We start from the raw sequence: 19,573 nt of genomic DNA, 5'->3' as shown, positions 1-19,573 counted from the left end.
GGTCATGGTTTCTGCATTTCCCAGGGAGCCCATGTGAGGCCCACAATGAGGGAAGGCAGTGACATCAACAGCCTGGCCATCTTTCCCTGACACCTGCCTCTGGGGTCTGAGGTATGATTCTATCACCCAAAGAACCCTCAACAACACATCAGATTATATTCCAATCCACATGGGACCCGATACTTGCACACAGGCTGTTTCATGAATGGACTCAGAAGAGCAAGTTCAAGAGACCACCTCACAGTCTTGAAATGCCTCCTTCAGTGAAACCCAACCACGGACATGGCCCAAAGAAGCCCTGCCATTGAGACTTTTAGGATCCTGCAGTGATTTTTGCAGGCAGCCTTTTTTTCCAATGCCAGGCGGTCCCTACCTGTACCACTTTCCTCTGCTTAGGCATGGTGACAGCTCTGACAGCTGGGCAACGGAGCCTGCCTTATGAATACTCATGTGCTAGTCTCAGGGCACCAGGCTGGATTGTGAGTTCTGGGTACTGTCACAATGAATGCCAATGTTGCATAGTTACAATCCCTGTGGCTGGGCAAATAAGAAGACCACCATGGAGGTGGGGTGGTGGCGGACTATCACCTGTCTTTGATGTGGGATCCACTGGATAGTTCTATGACCATCAGAGAGGGTAGATGTGAGACAGCCTGAAGAAAACTCAATCACAGTACCAGGAATAAACTGCAAAATTTCTAAAGACCCAAAAGAATCTGCAAGATTTTTCAGACCTGCCTAGATATTGTAATGGTGACTCTTTTTGAAACTTGCCTCACTGTTAAGTTCTAGTTAGAGATGTCTGTGTCTCTCATGGTTTCTGTCTCTCCAAGGTGGGGATTTCTGTAGAACTAGGCAGCCACAGGAGTTGCTGGGCTGTATTTTTCTTTCCCAGTGTTGGATGTCTGTGTGTGTCAGGTATTTTGTGTTTGTGTGTATGTATGAGTGTCCCTGTAAGTGGAGTTGGCTTAAATAAATGCAGCTAATGTACTCCAGCACTTCTTTTATTTGAGTATCCCAATATTTTAATGGCCTTTCTCTGTGGCTGTGCTTGGGATGTGGGGGTCCATGTCCTTTATTTTTCTATGGATCATGAATCCACAGTGAATTGGGAGGCAGATCGAGACTCGCCGGCATCCAAATTACCTCCCCATTGAATAAAAGCCACACTTCTAGACAAGAGAACACCACACCGAAAAACATACATCTTCCAGTGTTTCATTGTCTTGAGGCTAACTCAGGGAGATACCTTAATAGTCCCGTCCTCAGGGCTCCCTCAATTTACCTCGAATTTGATTCCCAGATGAGCAAGTGCTTCACTTCCTGAGGCGGCACTCCTCCATCATCTTGGAATTTCATCCTTGGACATACAGTGTGGGCAGCAATAAGGTCAGATGGGGTGAGGATATAATATGGTGAAGGGTGAACAGGGCCCCTTAACTTCACCTGCCAAAAATGAAGACAGATGACACAGACATTGCTTCCAACTCCATCCCCACATTCCCATAATTGCACAAGCAGTCCACACCATGGCCTGTGTTCAGGTGTGAGTACTCCAATGTGCAGATAACATTTGGAGTGCAAATTGAGGCCTTCCTGGCAAACTCTCGATTTGAGGGCTTTCATACCCAGAGCCAAATGGGAGTGAAATGGATTGATGCTGAGTGGGATGTGGCCTCCAAACTTGCCAATTTTTTTTCTGACTTTCATGTTCTTCATTGGCCTACACTTTACTGGATCTGGCTCAATGACTTCCACATTAAACATTTCTCAGTTTCTAGAGAACAATCTTTGTGGGAATTCATTGCGTTAAGGTTTCCTTTTAAACACTTTCTCGTTTTAATGACCAAACATGTTTGATACTTTTAAAACTGTAAATTCATGTTACAACCTCTACCAAGCAGCTTTAATATTTTAAAACCGTTAATTCATGTTACAGCCACCATCAAGGAAACCTTTGTTCTTCCACTTCAATCAGATGGCTGCATGATTTCTATAGGATGAGAAGCAGGCCACTGTGTCTGGATTTTTCCTGGTAACCTAGGCTCTGTTTCATCACATCTGCACATGCTTTCTCCTTGTGCAGATGGTCTTTCATTGGGCTGATGCTTGATGGGAATGCCTCTTGGCTTTCTTTTGGCTGCCAGGGATTTCAGGGAGCAAAGTGGTCTTCAGGTAGGCTGGCTGCCATCCAGACTGTAACTGGTAGTCTCTTTGTGGGGACTGAGGTTGTTTGCATGTTGAAGGATGATTTTGTCTCCTCTGAAAGGAATCTTTGAACGTTTCTGGCACTCCAGCACAAATTAGCTCTTTTTCACAGGTGAGCCTCAATTTTTCTTTGCTTTAATGAGGGTTCCACATTTCCCCACCACATCATTACTGGACATTTTTTTTAGGCTTGCAATCACTGCAGATGGTCTCTGCGACACTGTCTCAACCACTTCTGCACCCACGAGATGGCCGTTCGAGATGAGAGAACACTGCTCCACCTTGGATTGCTTTTATCATGGTCTTTACTATTTCCAGAGAGATCCTGGGAGGCCCAGGATAAAGGGAGGCAGTGCGGCCAAGGCTATAACCTTCTTTTGCTGACATCCACCTCTGAGTTCTCAGGTATAATTCTATCACCCAAAGAACCCTCAACAACTCCCCAGACTAAATTTCAATTCCTATGGGACCAGATTCTTGCACACAGTCCCTTTTAGGAATGGATTCGGAAGAGCAGTTTCCAGCAACCACCCCGCAGTCTTGAAATGCCTCCTCCTCCAGTAAGACTAGATCTCTGAGATGGCCAAAAGAGGCCATAAGTTTGAGATGTCTAGGGTCCTGCAGTGGGTTATCACAGGCACCAAATTTTTCCTGATACCACGTCAGCTCTGGCTGTACCAGTCTCCCCTGCTTAGGCAGGCTGAGCTTGCCACACGAATGTGTATGCGTTAGTCTCAGGGCACCAGGCCTGACCTGTAAGCTCAGGCAAGCATCACAGTGAATGCCACTGTTGCTTAGCGACAACTCTCTGTGTTTTGGTGGAGAAGAATTCTGTGGAAGTGCATCAGTGGTGGACTCTCTTCTGCCTTCTCTGTGGGATGCTCGAGATAGTTCCATAATTCTAGGAAAGAGCAGATGTGAGCCAGCCTGAAGAAACGTCTAGTGAAGAAACAGGAATAAACTGTGAAATCCCTAACAATTCCAAAAGATCTGCAGGATGTTTCAGGCCTGTCTACACGTTGTAAGGGTATGTCTTTTTGAAACTTTCCTTACTGTGATTTGTAGGTATGACCCGCCTGTATTCCTTGAGGTTGCTCTCTCCCAGGTGGGACGTCCTGCATAATCATGCAGCCCCGAAAGCTGCCAGGCTGTGTGTTTCTGTGGCAGTGTTGTGAATGTTAGATGTTTGAGTGTGGGTGTGTCTTTGTGTGTTTGTGTGTGTGTTTATGTGTGTGCTCATAAGCAGAAGACTCTGCTGAAAGGAAAGTGGCTAACTCACTGAATCACTTCTTCTTCTTTTTTTTTTTTTTTTTTTTTTTTTGAGTCTCCCAGCCTTTTGGTGACCTGTCTATAAGGCTTTGCTTGGGCTGTTGGGCTCCATGTTCTTTATTTTTCTGTGGATCATGAATCCAAAGTGAATTGGTAGGCTGGCTGAGACAGACTGGGAACCAAATAATCTCCCCCTGCAAAAAAGAAAAAAAAAAAAAAAACACTCTTCTAGAAAGAAGAAAAGCACACGTCTTCCAAGAACAGACATCTTTCAGTGTTTCGTTGTCCCGCAGCCAACAGAGGGAGAGACACTAGCTATCCTTTCTGCAGGGCCTCTTGAATTCACATCAAATTCCATTCCCAGCCATGCAGGTGTTTCATGTTGTGAGGGCACACTCCTCTACTGTCTTGAAATTTCACTGTAGAACAGAGCAACAAAAATGTCAGATATGCTGTGGATAAAATCTTGTGAGGGTTGGATGGGGTCCCACATATTCACCTGAAAAAAGTTGAAGTTAGATGACACAGATGGTGCTTCCAACTGCCTCACCCCATTCCAGTAATTGCACAACCACTCCACACCATGACCCGGTGCTCAGGTGAGAGTACTGCAATGTACAGAAAACATTGCAGTGCAAACTGGGGCCATACAGACTAACTCTCAATTGCAGGGCTTTCATACTGGAGCCAAATGGGAATTTGATGTATTCATGCTAAGCAGGATGTGGCCTCTATACTTGCATCTTCTTTTCTTGACTTTGATGCAACTTATCTTCCTAGGGTTTCCGGGGACTGATTCCACATCTCCCACATTAAGTTTCCCAGTTCACAGAGGACAACCCTTATGGGATTTCATTGTGTGAGTGTTTTTCTTCTAAACCCTGTCAGGTTTTAATGACTGGGCTGCTGTGAATATTTTACAACATAAATTCTTGTTACAGCCACCAACAAGGAAACACTTGTTGTCACACTTCTATCAGAGGGCTGCATAACTGTAAGTTGAGAAGCAGGCAGCTGTGTCTGAATTTGCCTGGTAATCTTGGCTCCTTTCGCTTTCTTGCATGTCCTTTTTCTCTCAGGCGAGCCTTGACTTTTAGTTGCTTTTTCCCAGGTGGGGCTTCCTGCAGAACCATGCAGGCTCAGAAGATGCCAGGCTGTGTGTTTTTCTGGGAGTGTTGTGAGTGTTGGATGTCTGCGTGTGTGTGTGCCATTTTGTGTATGTGTGTGTTCCTATAAGTAGCCTTGGCTTAAAGAAATGTGGCTAACACACTACAGCACTTTTTTTTCTCCCAACTCTTTGGTGGCCTGTCTCTGTGGCTCTTCTTAGGCTGTGTGGTTCTGTGTTCTTTATTTTTCTGTGGATCATGCATCCACAGTGAAGTGGGAGGCTGGCTGGTACCCACCGGTTTCAAATCACCTCCTCCTACAGTAAAATGTCCCTCTTCTAGATTGAAGAGGAGTACATCACATTCAAGAACAGACATCTCTTAATGTTACTTTGTTCTACAGCAAACCCAGGGAGAGATACTAGCAGTCCTGTTTGCAGAGATTCTTGAATTTACCTCGAATTTTGTTCCCAGGTGAGCTGCTGCTTCACATCATGAAAGGGCACTTCTGCATCATCTTGGGATTTCATTATGTGTTAAGAAAGTGTAAGCAGCAATAAGGTCAGATGGGGGTGAGGATACAATCTGGTGAGGGGTGGATGTTGTCCCACACATTCACCTGCAGAAAAGTGAAGACCTGTGACACAGAGGATGATCCCAACTGCATTCCCCTAATTGCACAAACAGTACACTCCATGGCCCAGTATCCATGTGGGAATACTCCAAAGGGCAAGGAAAATTTGGAGTGCAAACTGTGGCCATTTTGGCAAACCCTTGATTTATGGGCTTTCATACCCAGAGCCAAATGGTAGTGCAATGGATTGATGCTGGGTGGGATGCGGCCTCCACACTTGCCTCTTCTTTTCCTGACTTCCATGTTGCTCATCTGTCTAGGGTTTCCTGGGGCTACTTCCATGTCTTTCACACAAAATGTTTCCCACTTCATGGATGACAACCCTCATGGGAATCAATTGCTTGAGTATTTTCTTCTAAACACTGTCATGTTTTAATGATTGGGCAGCTGTGATATTTTAACATTATAAATTCCCATTATAGTATACCAGCAAGGAAAATTTTATTCTCCCACTTCTGTCAGGGGGCTGCATGATTCCTGAAAGATGATAAGCAGGCAGCTGTGTCTGGCTTTTGGCTGATAATCTATGCTCTGTTTCATTTCATCTGCACATCCTTTCTCATTGTGGAGGTTGTCTTTCATTGGGTTGTTGCAGGATGGGACTTATTCTCACCACGATCTTTTCACTGCCAGAAATTTCAGGCAGCAAAGGGACTTCAAATAGGCTTGCTGCACTCTAGGTTGTGGATTGTGGTCTCAATGTGGGGGTGAGGTTTTTTGCACTTTGTAGCAGGCTTTTGGGTACTCTGACAGGAATCTTGGATCATTGGTAGGACTCCAGCACAAATGGAGAGCCTTGATTTTTCATTCATTTCATTCAGAGTCCACTATGTCCTTTAACAGCACTACTGGACACCCTTTTCAGGCTGGAAGTCACCACAGAGGACATCTGAGACATTGTCTCAACCTCATCTGCACCGTTGAGAGGACTTTTTGAGGAATGAAAACATTGCTCCACTTTGGACTTGTCTTTGTTCATGTTCCCAGCTTTCCCAGAGAGATGCTGTGATGTCCACAATGAAGGGAGACACTGAGGTTAAGACCTGGCCATCTTTTACTAACACTGGTCTCTGGGGTCTCAGGTACAATTCTGTCACCCAAAGCCCCCTCAACACCACAACAAACTATATTCTAGTTCCCATGGGACCCAATTGTTGCCCACAGCCTCTTTCGGGGATGGAGTCAGAACAGCAGTTTCCAGTGAACACCTCAGAGTCTTGAAACGCCTCTTTCTACAGTGGGACCTGATCACAAAGATGTCCCAAAGGGGCCTAAATTTGAGACTTTTAGGGTCCACAGTGGGTTATCATAGGCAAGCTTTTCCCTGATGCCAGGCTGGCCCTGCCTGTACCATTTTCCTCTACTTAGGCAGTCTGATAACTCTGACAGCCCGGCGCCAAGCTGGTTTTGCAAATGTTTGTGAATGCGCGTGTGCTTGTCTCAGGGAACAAGGCCTGAGCTATGAAATCTTGATAGAGTTGCAATGAATGCCACCATTGCTTACTGAAAAATCCCTGTGTACTGGCAGAGAAGGAGACCTCCATGTGGAATACTCCAAAGTGCAAGGAGTGGAGCCTTTCCTGTCTTCTCTGTGGGATCCACAAAATAGTTTTATGATTCTAGGAGAAAGTAGATGTGAGCTATCCTTAAGAAACTTCAAGCAGCACCCCAGAAATTAACAGCAAAATCCCTGTGCTTCCCAAAGGATCTGCACAATGACTCAGGCTTGCCTAGAGGATGTAAGGTTTAGACTTTTTAAGACTTGCCCCACTGTGACTTCTAGGTACAGCAAGCCTATGTTTCCCAGAGTTTCCCTCTCCCAGATGGAGCTTCCTGGAGAACCACACAGCGTCAGAAGCTGCCCAGCTGAGTGTTTCTGTGGGATGGTGGCATATCTTGGATGTCTGCATGTGTGTGTGGCCCTGTGTGTTTGTGTTTGTGTGTGTGTGTGTGTGTGTGTGTGTGCCTGTCAGTGGAGTCCTCTTAAAGAAATGTGGCTAATGCACAACAGCATTTCCTATTTTTAAGTCTTTCAAACTATTGGTGGCCTTTTGTGGTTTCACTGCCGAGGAAGCCAAGCTCCATGTTCTTTATTTTTCTGTGGATTATGAATCCCCAGTGAATTGGGAGGTGTGCCGAGACCCGCTGGCATCCAAATCACTATCCAGTGTAAAAATAGCTACACTTCTAGAAAGATGAGGAGCATGCCACACCAAAAGAACACACACCTCCCTGTGTTTCATTGTCCTGAGGCCAACTGAGGGAGAGACACGAGCAGTGCTGTCTGCAGGGTCCCGTCAATTCACCTTGAATTCAGTTCCCAGCCAAGCAGGTGCTTCTTTTCATGAGGGGGCACTCCTCCATCGTCTTGAATTTTCATGCTGGAACATAGAGTGTGAGCAGCAATAAGGTCAAATAGAAGTGAGGATATAATCTGGTGAGCAGTGGATAGGGTCCCACAACTTCACCTGAAAAAAATTAAGAGAGATGACACAGAAGGTGTTTCCAATTCCATCCCCACATTTCCTTAATTGCACAAGCAGTCCACGCGATGGCCCAGTGTTCAGGTGGGAGTACTCCAATGTGCAAGAAACATTTGGAGTGCAAACTGGGGCCATCCTGGCAAACTCTTGATTTGAGGGCTTTCATACCTGGAGCCAAATGGCAATGGAATGGATTGATGCTGGGTGGGATGTGCCCTCCACAGTTGTGTCTTCTTTTCTTGATTTCCATCTTCCTCCTCCACCCCAGGTTTCCTGGTTCTGGCTCAATGACTTCCAAATTAAAATTTCCCCGTTCACGGAGAATGACCATCATGAGAATACATTGTGTGAGTGTTTCTTTCTAAACACTTTTACATTTTGATGACTGGCTAGCTTTGATACATTTTAAACTGTAAAATTCCATTACAGCTACCAACAAGGAACTCCTGTTCTCCCACTTCTATTGGAGGCCGCCAGGATGATTCCATTAGGATGAAATGCAGGCAGTTGTGTATGGATTTTGCCTGGAAATCTGGCCTCTATGTTATTTAATCTGCTTGGCCTTCTCATTTTGCAGAGGCTCTTTCATTGTTCTGTTGCTTGATGAAACTGTTTCTCACTACAGATTATTTAGCTGCCAGAGATTTCAGAGAGCAAAAGGGACTTCAGATAGGCTCACTGTGCTCCAGATAGTGGGTCATTGTCTCTGTGAGAGGGCTGAAGTTGTTTGTCCTTTGCATGAGGCTTTTGGTTCCTCTGACAGGAATCAATGAACATTGCTGGAATTTCCACACGGTCAGTTCATTCTGACAGCTGAGCTTTAATTTGTCTTTCCTTTCGTGGATAATCCACAGTGCCAAACAACAGCACTACTGGACATAATTTTCAGGCTTGCCTTTGCCATACATGGCCTCTAAAACAGTGTCTCAACCTATTCTTCACCTGTGAGAGGCTAGTCTGATGTGGGAGAACACTGCTGCAAATTGGACTTGGCTTTGTTGTGGTACCTGCCTTTCCCAGAGAGCCACTGCAAGGCCCATGATGAAGGGAGGCAGTGAGGTGAAGAATTTGGCCATCTTTTGCTGACACCCACCTCTGGGACCTCAGGTAAGATTTTATTACTCAAAGAACCCTTAACAACACACCAGACAGTATTCCAATCCGCATGAAACAGCCTCTTTAAAAAATGGAGTCAGAGAGCAGTTTTAAACGACCACTTCACAGTCTAGAAATGCTTCCCCCTCCAGCATGACCTGACCACGTAGATGGCACAAAGGGCCCTGAGATCGAGAGTTTTAGGGTCCCACTGTGGGTTTTCACAGGCAGTCTTTTTCCCAATACTCTGAGATCTCAGACCTGTCAGCCTTCCTAAGCAGGGGAAAATGGTACAAGAAGAGACAGCCTGGTATTTCATGCACAAGTTTCAGGACACCAGGCCTGATTGTCAGCTATTGGAGGAGAAGGAGAACTTTGTGGAGGTGCATTGGCAGTGTGTCAGCAGTGGATTCTCGTTTGTCTTTTCTGTGGGATCCATGGGGTATTCTCATGATCCTAGGAGAGTGCAGATATCAGCCAGCCTGAAGAAATGTCAAAAACACCCCCAGGAATAAACTGCAAAATCCCTAAGAGTCCAAATGATCTCCAGGATTCCTCAGGCCTGCCTAGATATTGTAGTGGTGAGTCTTTTTGAAACTTGCCTGACTGATTTTTAGCTACAGACTGCCTATGTTCCCTGGGGTTGCTCTCTGCTAGGGGGCTTCCTGCAGAAGCACACAGCCTGAGGAGATGCCAGGCCTTGTATTTTTGTGAACATGTTGAGAGTGTTGGATGTCTGTGTGTGTATGGTATTTTGTATTTGTGTGTGTGTCTGTGTCTGTGTGGCTGTAAGTGGAGTCTGCTTAAAGGAATGTGGCTAATGCACTTTAGCACTACTTTTTTTTTTGAGTCTCACAACCTTTTGGTGGCCTGTGTAGCTCTGCTTTGGCTACGTGGCTCTGTTATTTATTTTTTTCTGTGGATTATGAATCTGCAGGGAACTGGGAGTCATGCCAAAACCAACTGGCATCAAAATCCTTTCCCTGTGAAAAAAAAAACAACAACAAAAAAATCCACTCTTCTAGAAAGAAGATGAGCACACCACACCGAAAAAACAGACATCTCCCAGTGTTTCATTCTTCTGTGCCCAACCTAGGGAGAGGCACTAGCAGCCCTGTCCACAGGGCCCCTTGAATGTAACTCAAATTCAGTTCCCAGTGAAGCATGTGCTTAACATCATGAGAGGAAATTCTTCCACTGTCTTCGGATTTCATCCTGGGTTATAGAGTGTTAGCAGCAATAAGCTTATATAGGGGTGAGGATACAACATCATTAGGGGTGGATGGAGTCCCACAACTTCACCTGCAAACAAAATGAAGACAGATGACACAGAAGGTGCTTCCAAGTCAATCTTGCCTTCCCTTTATTGCGCAAGCTGTCCAAACCAAGGCCTGGTGTTCAGGTGAAAGTATTCAAACCTGCAGGGAATATTTTGAGTGCAAACTGGGGCCATCCTGCAAATTCCCGATTTGAAGACTTTCATAACTGGAGTTAAATGAGACTGGGGTGCATTGATGCTGGGTGGGATGTGGCCTCCATATTTACCTCTTTTTCTCATGACTTCCATGTTCTTAGTCAGCCTATGGCTTCCTGGGCCTGGCTCAACCCTTTCCACACTAAACGTTTTCCAGTTTACAGAGGGCAACACTCATGGGACTCCATGGTGCTAGTCTTTCATCTAAACACTTCTGGTGGCCTGTCTGTGTGACTCTGCCACACAGTAACATTTTACTTACTGGGCAGCTGTGATACTTTAAAACTGCAAATTCTCATCACCAAGAAAACTCTTGTTCTCCCACTTCCATAAGAGGGCTGCATGACTCCTGAAGGATGAGAAGCAGGCAGCTGTATCTGTTCTATTTAATCTGCATGTCCTTTCTCATTGTGTCAGTAGTATTTCATTGGGCAATTGCTGGATGGGACTGTCTATCTCCACATCTTTATTGGCTGCCAGAGATTTCAGGGAGCACAAGGGACTTTGAGTAGCCTGGCTGCACCCCAGGCTGTGGGTCTTGGTGTCTTTATGGTGGCTGAGTTTCGCACTTTATGGGAGGCTTTTGGGTCCTCTGACAGGAATATTTCAATGTTGCTTGGATTCCAGCATACGTCTTTTTTTTAAAATCATGCAAACCTTGATTTTTCTTTGCTTTCATTATGGGTTCACAGTGCCCCACACTAACACTATTGGACACCCTTTCCATGGTTGCAATTACCACAGATGGCCTCTGAGACATGTCTTAACCTCATCTGCACCTGTGAGAGGTCATTTTAAAGTTGGAGAACATTTCTCCACCTTGGACTTGTTTTTGTCATGGTTTCTGCCTATCCAAGAGTGCCCCAGTGAGGCCCAAGATAAAGGAAGGCAGTGAGGTAAAGGGTCCAACCATCTTTCACTGACACCCATCTCTGGGGTCTCAGGTATGATTCACTTATGCAAAGACACCTTCTTAACTAACCAGGCTACATTCTGATCCCCATGGGACCCGATTCTTGCACACAACCTCTTTGGGAAATGGAATCTGAAGAGCAGTTATCCATGACCACCTCACATCTTGAAATGCCTCCTCTTTCAGTAGAACCAGACCACAAATAGGACGTGAGGGTCCCTAAGGTTGAAACTTCTAGGGTTTTACAGTGGGTAATCACAGACAGCATTTCTCCTGGCACCAGAGCAGCTCTGCTTGTATAAATTTTCTCTGCTTAGGCAATCTGACAGTTTTGACAGCCAGGAGCTTGAGCCTGCCTACACAGGCACATGATCTTGTCTCAGGGCACCTAGTATGAATGTGATCTCTGGATAAGGTCACAATGAATGTTACTGTTGACTAGTGAAAAGTCCTTAAGGCTTGGCAGAGAACACTTCTGTGGACATGCATTGGCGTGGCTTCTTGCCTGTCTTCTCTGTGGGATCCAGGGTATATTCCCATAACTCTTGGAGAGGGCAGATGTTAGCCAGCCTGAAGAAATTTCAAGCGGAGTCCCAGGAATAAACCACTAAGTTTCCAGAGGTCTAAAAGGATATGTAGAATTTCTCAGGTGTGCTAAGACATTGTAGGGGCATCTTTTTGAAACTCACCCACTGTGATTTCTAGGTACAACCAGCCTGTGTTTTCCCAAGTTCCTCTCTCCCAGGTGGGGCTTTCTGCAGGACCACACAGCCTCAGGATCTGAAAGGCTGCATGTTTCTGTGGGAGAGTTGAGACTGTTGGATGTCTGTCTGTGTGTGGCATTGTGTGTTGGTGTGTATGTGTGTATTTTTGTGTGTGACTCTAAGTGGGGTCTGTTTACACACATCAGAGGTTGCTTTTTGAGTCTCAAAATCTTTTGTTGGCCTGTCTCTGTGGGTGTCCTTGGGATGCAGAACTCTGCGTTCTTTATTTCTAAGGTGGATCACTAATCTACTGAGAATTGGGAGATGTACCATGACCCGGTGGCATCCAAATCATCAACCCTTACCAAAAAAGCCACTCTTCTAGAAAGAAAGGGAACACAGCACACCAAAGAACAGACATCTCCCAGTGATTTATTGTCCTGTGACCAACTCTGGGAGAGACACTACAGTTTTGTCCACAAGGCACCTTGAAAATTTCTCAGATTCGATTCCCAGCCAAGCACGTGCTTCATGTCATGGGACAGCACTCCTCCATTTTCTTGGGATTTCACCCGGGGTCATACAATGTGAGCAGCAATAAGGTAAGTTATGGGTGAGGATACAATCTGGTGGGAAGTGGATGGTGTCCCAGAGAAGTGAACTGTGTCTCACAACTTCACCTAAAAAAAAAAAAAAAATGAAGACAGGTGACACAGAAGGTGCTTTCAACACCATCCCCAGATTCCTTTAATTTCACAAGCAGTCCACAACATGTCCCAGTGTTTAGGTGAGACTAATCCAGCATGCAAGATACATTTGGAGTGCAAATTAGGGCCATCTTGACAAATTCCCGATTTCAGCCCTTTCATACCAAGCCAAAAGCAAGTGGAATGGATTGATGCTGTGTAGCTTGTGGCCTCCACACTTGCCTCTTCTTTTTCTGACTTTCATGATCCTCATAGGCCTAGGCTTTTCTGAGTCTGGCTCAATTATTTCCACACTAAACGTTTGCCAGTTCATAAAGAACAACCCTCATGGGAATCCATTGTGTCACTGTTTTCTTCCAAACATTGTCAAGTTTTAATGACTGGACAGATTTGATACTTTTTAAAATTCGAAATTCCCGTTACAGCCACCAACAGGGAAACTCTTGTTCTCCCACTTCTATCAGAGGGTTGCATTATTCCTGCAGGATGAGAAGTAGGTAGCAGCATCTGCCTTTTGCCTGTTAATCTAGCATCTGTTTCGTTTCATCTTCATGGCATTCTCATTGTGGATGGGCTCTTTTATTAGGCTGTTGCTGGATTGGACTACCTCTCACCACAGATTGCTTAGATACCAGGGATTTCAGAGATCAAAAGGAATTTTGGGTCTGATGGCTGTGCTTCAGGTTGTGGGTGGTTTTCTCATTCTGGAGGCTGAGGTTGTTTGCACTTTACAGGAGGATTTTGGATCCTTTGACAGGAATAGTTCTACATTTCTTGGACTCCAGCAGAAGGCAGCTAGTTATCTCAGGTGAGCCTTGATTTTTATTTCCTTTAATGGTGAATCCACATTGCCCCTCAGCAGCACTCCTGGGCACCCTTTTCTAGTTGCCATCACCACACTCCACTTTTAAGAAACTGTCTTAACGTCATGTGCAACCTCATGTGAGAGGCCAGTCCAAAGTGTGAGAACACTGCTCAATGCTGGACTTGCCTTTGTCAAGGTTTCTACCTTTCCCAGACAACCCCTGAGAGTTTCCAGATGAAGGGAAGAAGTGAGGTCAAGTATCCAGCTATCTTTTGCTGACACCAGTGTCTGGGGTCACAGAGATGATTCTATCATTCAAAGAACCCTCAAAAACACACAAGACTATATTCCAATCCCCATGGGACATGATTCTAGCACATAGCCTCTCTTCAGAATACAGTCAGAAAAGCAGTTTTCAGCAACCACTGAAAAGTCTCAAAATTCCTTCTCTTCTAGCAGGACCCAACCATGGAGACAGCCCAATGTGGTGCTGAGGTCAAGGTTTTTAGGGTCCCACAGTGAGTTTTTGCAGGGATACTTTTTTCCCATATCATGCCGGCTCTGCCTTTACCATTTTCCTCTGCTTAGGCAAGCTGACAGCTCTGAGAGCTGGATGCTCGTGCCTATCTCACGAATGCACATGCACTAGTCTCAGGTCACAAGGCCTGATTGTGAGTTATATCCAGCATCACAATGAATGACACAGTTGCCCAGTGAAAAGTCCTGGCATCTTGGCAGAGAAGGAGGCCTATGTGGAGATGCCTGGGCTGTGGACTCTCACCTGTCTTCTTTGTGGGATCCATGGGATTGTCTCATGAACTTAGGAGGGGGCAGATGTGAGTCAGGCTTAAGAAATGTCAAACAGCCCCAGGAATAAACCACGAAATGCCTAAGCATCCAAAAAATCTGCAATATTCCTCAGGCCAGACTAGAAGTTGTAAGAGAGGGTCTTTATGAAACTTCACACACTGTGATTTATAAGTACAGCTCTCCTGTGTTCCCTGAGGTTGCTCTCTCCCATGTGGGGCTTCCTGTAGGAACACTGAGCCTCAGGAGCTGCTGGGCAGTGTGTTTCTGTGGGAGTGCCATGAGTGTTGGATGTCTGTGTGTGTGTGTGGCATTGTGTGTTTGTGTGTGTGTGTGCCTGTAAGTGAAGTCTGCTTACAGGAATGTGGCTAACGTACTTCATTGCTTCTTTTTCCTGCGTCACCCAACCTTTTGTTGGCCTGTCTTTGTGGCTCTGCTTTGGCTGCTGGGCTCTGTGTTCTTTAGGTTTCCATGGATCATGAATGCACATGCTGGCCTCCAAATCACCTCCCGCTTTAAAAAAATGCACTCTTCTATAAAAAAGGAAGATTACCTCACCAAAAAATGGATATCTCCTAGTGTTTAATTTTCCTGTGGCCAACCCAGAAAAATACAATAACGGTCATGTCAGCAGGGCAAGTGGAATTTACCTCAAATTGGGTTTCCGGATTAGCAGGTGCTTCAGTCGTGAGAGGGAACTCCTCCATCTTCTTGAGATTTCATCCTGGGACATACTGTGTGAGCAGCAACAAAGTAATAAAAGGGTGAGAATACAATCTAGTAAGGGGTGGATGGGGTCCTGCAACTTTACCAGCAAATAAATAAGTAAATAAATAAATAAATAAATAAATACATAAATAAATAAATAAATAATAAATACAGATTACACAGAAGGTGCTTCCAACTCCATCCCCACATTCTTTTAATTTCACAAGCAGTCCACATCATGCCTCGGTGTTCAGGTGTGAGTAAGCAAATGTGCAAGAAACATTTGTAGTGCAAATTGGGGCCATCCTTACAAACTCTCGATTTGAGGGCTTTCATACCCAGAGCCAAATGGGAGTGGAATGGATTGATGCTGGGTGGGATATGGCCTTCACACTTTCCTCTTCCTTTCTTGACTTCCATGTTCCTCATCTGCCTAGGGTTTCCTGGGTCTGGATCAAATATTCCCACACTAAATGTTTCCCAGTTCTTGGAGAACGACTCTGATCTGTATCCATGGTGCGAGTTTTTTCTTCTAAACATTGTCACGTTTTAATGACTGGGCATCTTTGATTATTTTTCATCCATAAAATTCCATTACAGCCAACAACAAGGAAACAGTAGTTCTCCCACTTCTAGAAGAGGGCGGCATGATTCCTGTAAGACTAGAAGCAGACAGCTGTGTCTGGCTTTTGCCTGGTAATCTGTCCTCTGTTTTATTTCATCTTCACAGTGTTCTCATTGTGCACCTGTCATTTCACTGGGCTGTTGCTGGATGGAACTGCCTTTCCCACAGATTAATTAGCTGCCAGGGATTCCAGAGAGCAAAAGCAACTTCAGGTAGGCTGGCCGCACACCATGCTGTGGGTTGTTGTCTCGTTTTGGGGGCTGAGGCTTCCATCTTGCAGGAGGCTTTTGGATCCTCTGACAAGAATCATTGAATATTTCTTGGACTCCAGCACAAGGCAGCTCATTCTCTCAGGCAAGCCTTGATTTTTCCTTGCTTCCACGGGGAATCTAAAATGACCCTCAACAACATTACTTAACACCCTTTACAGTCTTGTCATTACCACAGATAGCCTCTGAGATACAGTCTCCAGCTTAGGTGTACCTGTGAGAGGCCAGTCCAAGGTGTGACAGCACTGCTCCCCTTTGGACTTGTCTTTGTTGTTGCTGCCTTTCATAGAAAGCCCCTGTGAGGCCCAGAATGAAGGGAGGCAGTGAGTTCACGAGCCCAGCCATCTTTCACTGACACCCACCTCTGCATTCTCAGATACAATTCTATTACCCAAAGAACCTTCAAAAACACACCAGATTATATTCCAATCCCCATAGGACCTGATTCTTTCACACAGTATCCTTCAGGAAGGAATTCAGAAGAGCACTTTCCAGAGACCAGCCTACAGTCTCAAAACAAATTCTTCTTGAGCTGGATCTGATCAGGTAGACATCCCGTATGGGTCATGAGGTCAAGATATTTACAGTCTCACAGTTGGTTTTAGCAGGAAGTCTTTTTGCTGATACCAGCCCATCTCTGCCTGTACTACTTTTATCTGCTTATGCAGGCTCACAGCTCTGACAACCAGGTGCCCCAGCCTCCCTCACAAATGAGCATGTGCAAGCCTCAGGGCATCAGGCCTGATTGTGAGCTTTGGCTGCCATCACAATTAGTGGCACTGTTGCCTAACAACAAGTCTCTGCAGCATGTGGAAATTCTTAGGCTATGGATTCTCAATTTTCTTCTCTGTGGAATCAGTAGGATAGTCCCATGCTTGTAGGAGAAGGCAGACCTGAAATAGGCAGAAGAAACTTCAAGCACAGACCCAAAAATAAACTGTGAAATCCATAAAGATTGAAAAGAATCTGCAGGATTCCTCAGGTCTGCCTAGACATTGTAGGTGTGAGTCTTCTTGAAACATGCCCCACTTTGATTTCTAGGTATAGCCTGCCTGTGTTCCCTGAACTTGCTCTGTCTCAGGTGGGGCTTTCTGAAGAACTATGCAGCCTCAGGAGCTGTGGGGCTGTGTGTTTCTGTTGAAGTTATGGGAGTGTTGGATGTCTGTGTGTGTGTGTGTGTGTGACAGTTTTGGTGTGTGTGTGTGTACGTGTGTGTGTGTGCCTGTAAGTGAAATCTGCTTATAGGTATGTGGCAAATGCACTTCAGCATTACTTTTCATTTCTTTTTTTTTAAATCTCTATCCTTTTGATGGCCCCATTTGTGTGATTCTTCTTGGGGTGCGGGGTTCCGTGTTCTTTTTATGTGGATCATGGGTCATGAATCTGCATTGAATTGGGAGGTGGGCTGAGACTCACCTGCATCAAAATCACTGCCCCATGCTATGAAAGCAACTCTTGTAGTAAGAAGAGGAGCACAACACACCAAATCACAGACGTCTCCCAGTGTTTAGTTTTCCTGCAGCCAAGCCAGGAAAAGACACTAGCGGTCTTCTCCACAGGACTACTTGAATTTTCCTGGAATTTACCCAGCCTAGTAGGTGCTTCATGTAATCCTCCATTATCTTGGGATTTTATCATCGGATACAGAATGTGAGCAGCAATAAGGTCAGAAAGGGGTGAGGATACAATCTGCTGAGGGGTGGATGTGGTCCCCCAACTTCACCTTCAAAAAGAAAATGAAGAAAGTGACACAGAATTTGCTTCTTCCTCCATCCCCACACTCCCTTAATTGAACAAGGGAACACCATGGCATGGTGTTCAGGTGGAAGTACCCCAACATGCAAGGAACATTTGGAGTGCAATCTGGGGCCATCCAGGCAAACTCCCAATTTGCAGGCTTTCATATCTATAGCCAAATAGGAGTGGAATAAATTGATGCTTGGTGAGTTCTGGCCTCCACTCTTGCCTGTTCTTTCCCTGACCTTCATATTCCTTGTGCTCCACCTTGGACTTGCCGTATTCATGGTTCCTGCCTTTCCCAAGGAGATCCTGTGAGGTCCAAGATGAAGGAAGGAAGTGAGGTCAAGAGTTTCCCTATCTTTTGCTGACACCCACCTCTGGATTCTGAGTTATGATTATATCACCCAAAAAACCCTCAAAAACACAGCAGACTGTATTCCAATCCCCATGGGACTTGATGCTTGCACACAGCCTCTTTTGGGAATAAAGTGAGAAGAGCAATTTCCAGCAACCACCACACAGTGTTGACATGCCTCCTCCTCCAGCAGGACCTGAACACAGAGATGACCCGAAGTGTCCCTGAGATCAAGACATTTAGTGTCCCGGAGTTGGCTTTCACAGGAAGCCTTTATTCCAGGCTGGCTTTGCCTGTACTATTTTCCTGTGCTTAGGTGTGTTGACAGCTCTGACATCCAGGCACCCTGTCTGCCGCATAAATGTGCACCAGGCCTGACTGTGAGCTCTGGCTAGTGTCACAATGAATGTCATCATTGCCTACTTACAAGTACCTGTGGCTTGGCAGAAAAGGGGACCTCCAAGGAGATGCATAGGCAGTGGAATCTCGTGTCTTCTCTGTTGGATCCATGGGATAGTCCTATGATCCTAGGAGAGGGCAGACATGATCCAGCCAGAATAAATGTCAAGCACAGCCTCAGGAATAAACTACAATGTCCCTAAAAATCCAAGAGGATCTGCAATATTCCTCAAAACTCTCTAGATATTGTAGAGGTGAGTCTTCTTGATACTTGCCCCACTATGATTTCTGGGTACAGCTTGCCTATTTTCCACTAGATTGCACTCTCCTGGGTGGGGCTTTCTGCAGAACCATGTATCCTCAGGAGGTGCCAGGTTGTGTGTTTCTGTGGAAGAGTTGTGATTGTTGGATGTCTGTGTGTGTGTCATTCTGTTTTGTTGTTGTTATTGTTCTGTGTGTGTGTGTGCGTGCATGTGTGTGTGTGTGCTTTTAAGTGGATTCTGCATAAAAGAATGAGGCTAATGCAGTTTAAGGCTTCTGCTTTTTTTGAATATCTCAACATTCAATGGCCTGTCTGTGTGGCTCTGCTTGCACTGCAGGGCTTCATGTTCTTTATTTTTCTTTTACCGTGAATCCACAGCAAATTGGGAGGGGTGCAAAGACCAGCCAACATCCAATTCACGTCTGCCTGCAAAAAACAAAAAATAAAGATCCACTGTTCTAGAAAGAAGGGAAGCACAACACACTAAAAACAGACATCTCGCAGTGTTTTGTTGTCATGTGGCCAACCCAGGGAGAGACACTACCAGTCCTTTTCACAGGACCCTTTGAATTTACCTCAAATTTGGTTCCCAAGTGAGCAAGTGCTTCATGTCATGAGTGGGCACTCATCCATCCTCTTGAGATTCATCCTGGGACATAATGTGTGAACAGCAGTAAGGTCAGATAGAGATGAGGATACAATCTGGTGATAAATGGATGGGGTCCTGCAACTTCACCTGCAAAGAAAATGAAGATGGATGACTCTGAAGGTGCTTTTGACATCATCCCCACATTCCCTTAATTACACAAGCAGTCCACACATTGGCCTAGTGTTCAGGTGGAAGTACTCCAAATTTCAAGGGGCATTTGGATTGCAAATTGGGACCATCCTGGCAAACTCCCAATTTGAGGGCTTTCATACCCACAGCCAAATGGAAGTGGAATGGATTGATGCTGTGTGGTATGCGGCCTTCACACCTGACTCTTCTTTTCCTTACTTCCACGTTGCTC

This window comes from Symphalangus syndactylus, chromosome Y (assembly GCF_028878055.3).
Source record: "Symphalangus syndactylus isolate Jambi chromosome Y, NHGRI_mSymSyn1-v2.1_pri, whole genome shotgun sequence".
Taxonomy (NCBI): Eukaryota; Metazoa; Chordata; class Mammalia; order Primates; family Hylobatidae; genus Symphalangus; species Symphalangus syndactylus.
Note: the sequence above shows the minus strand (reverse complement) of the source record.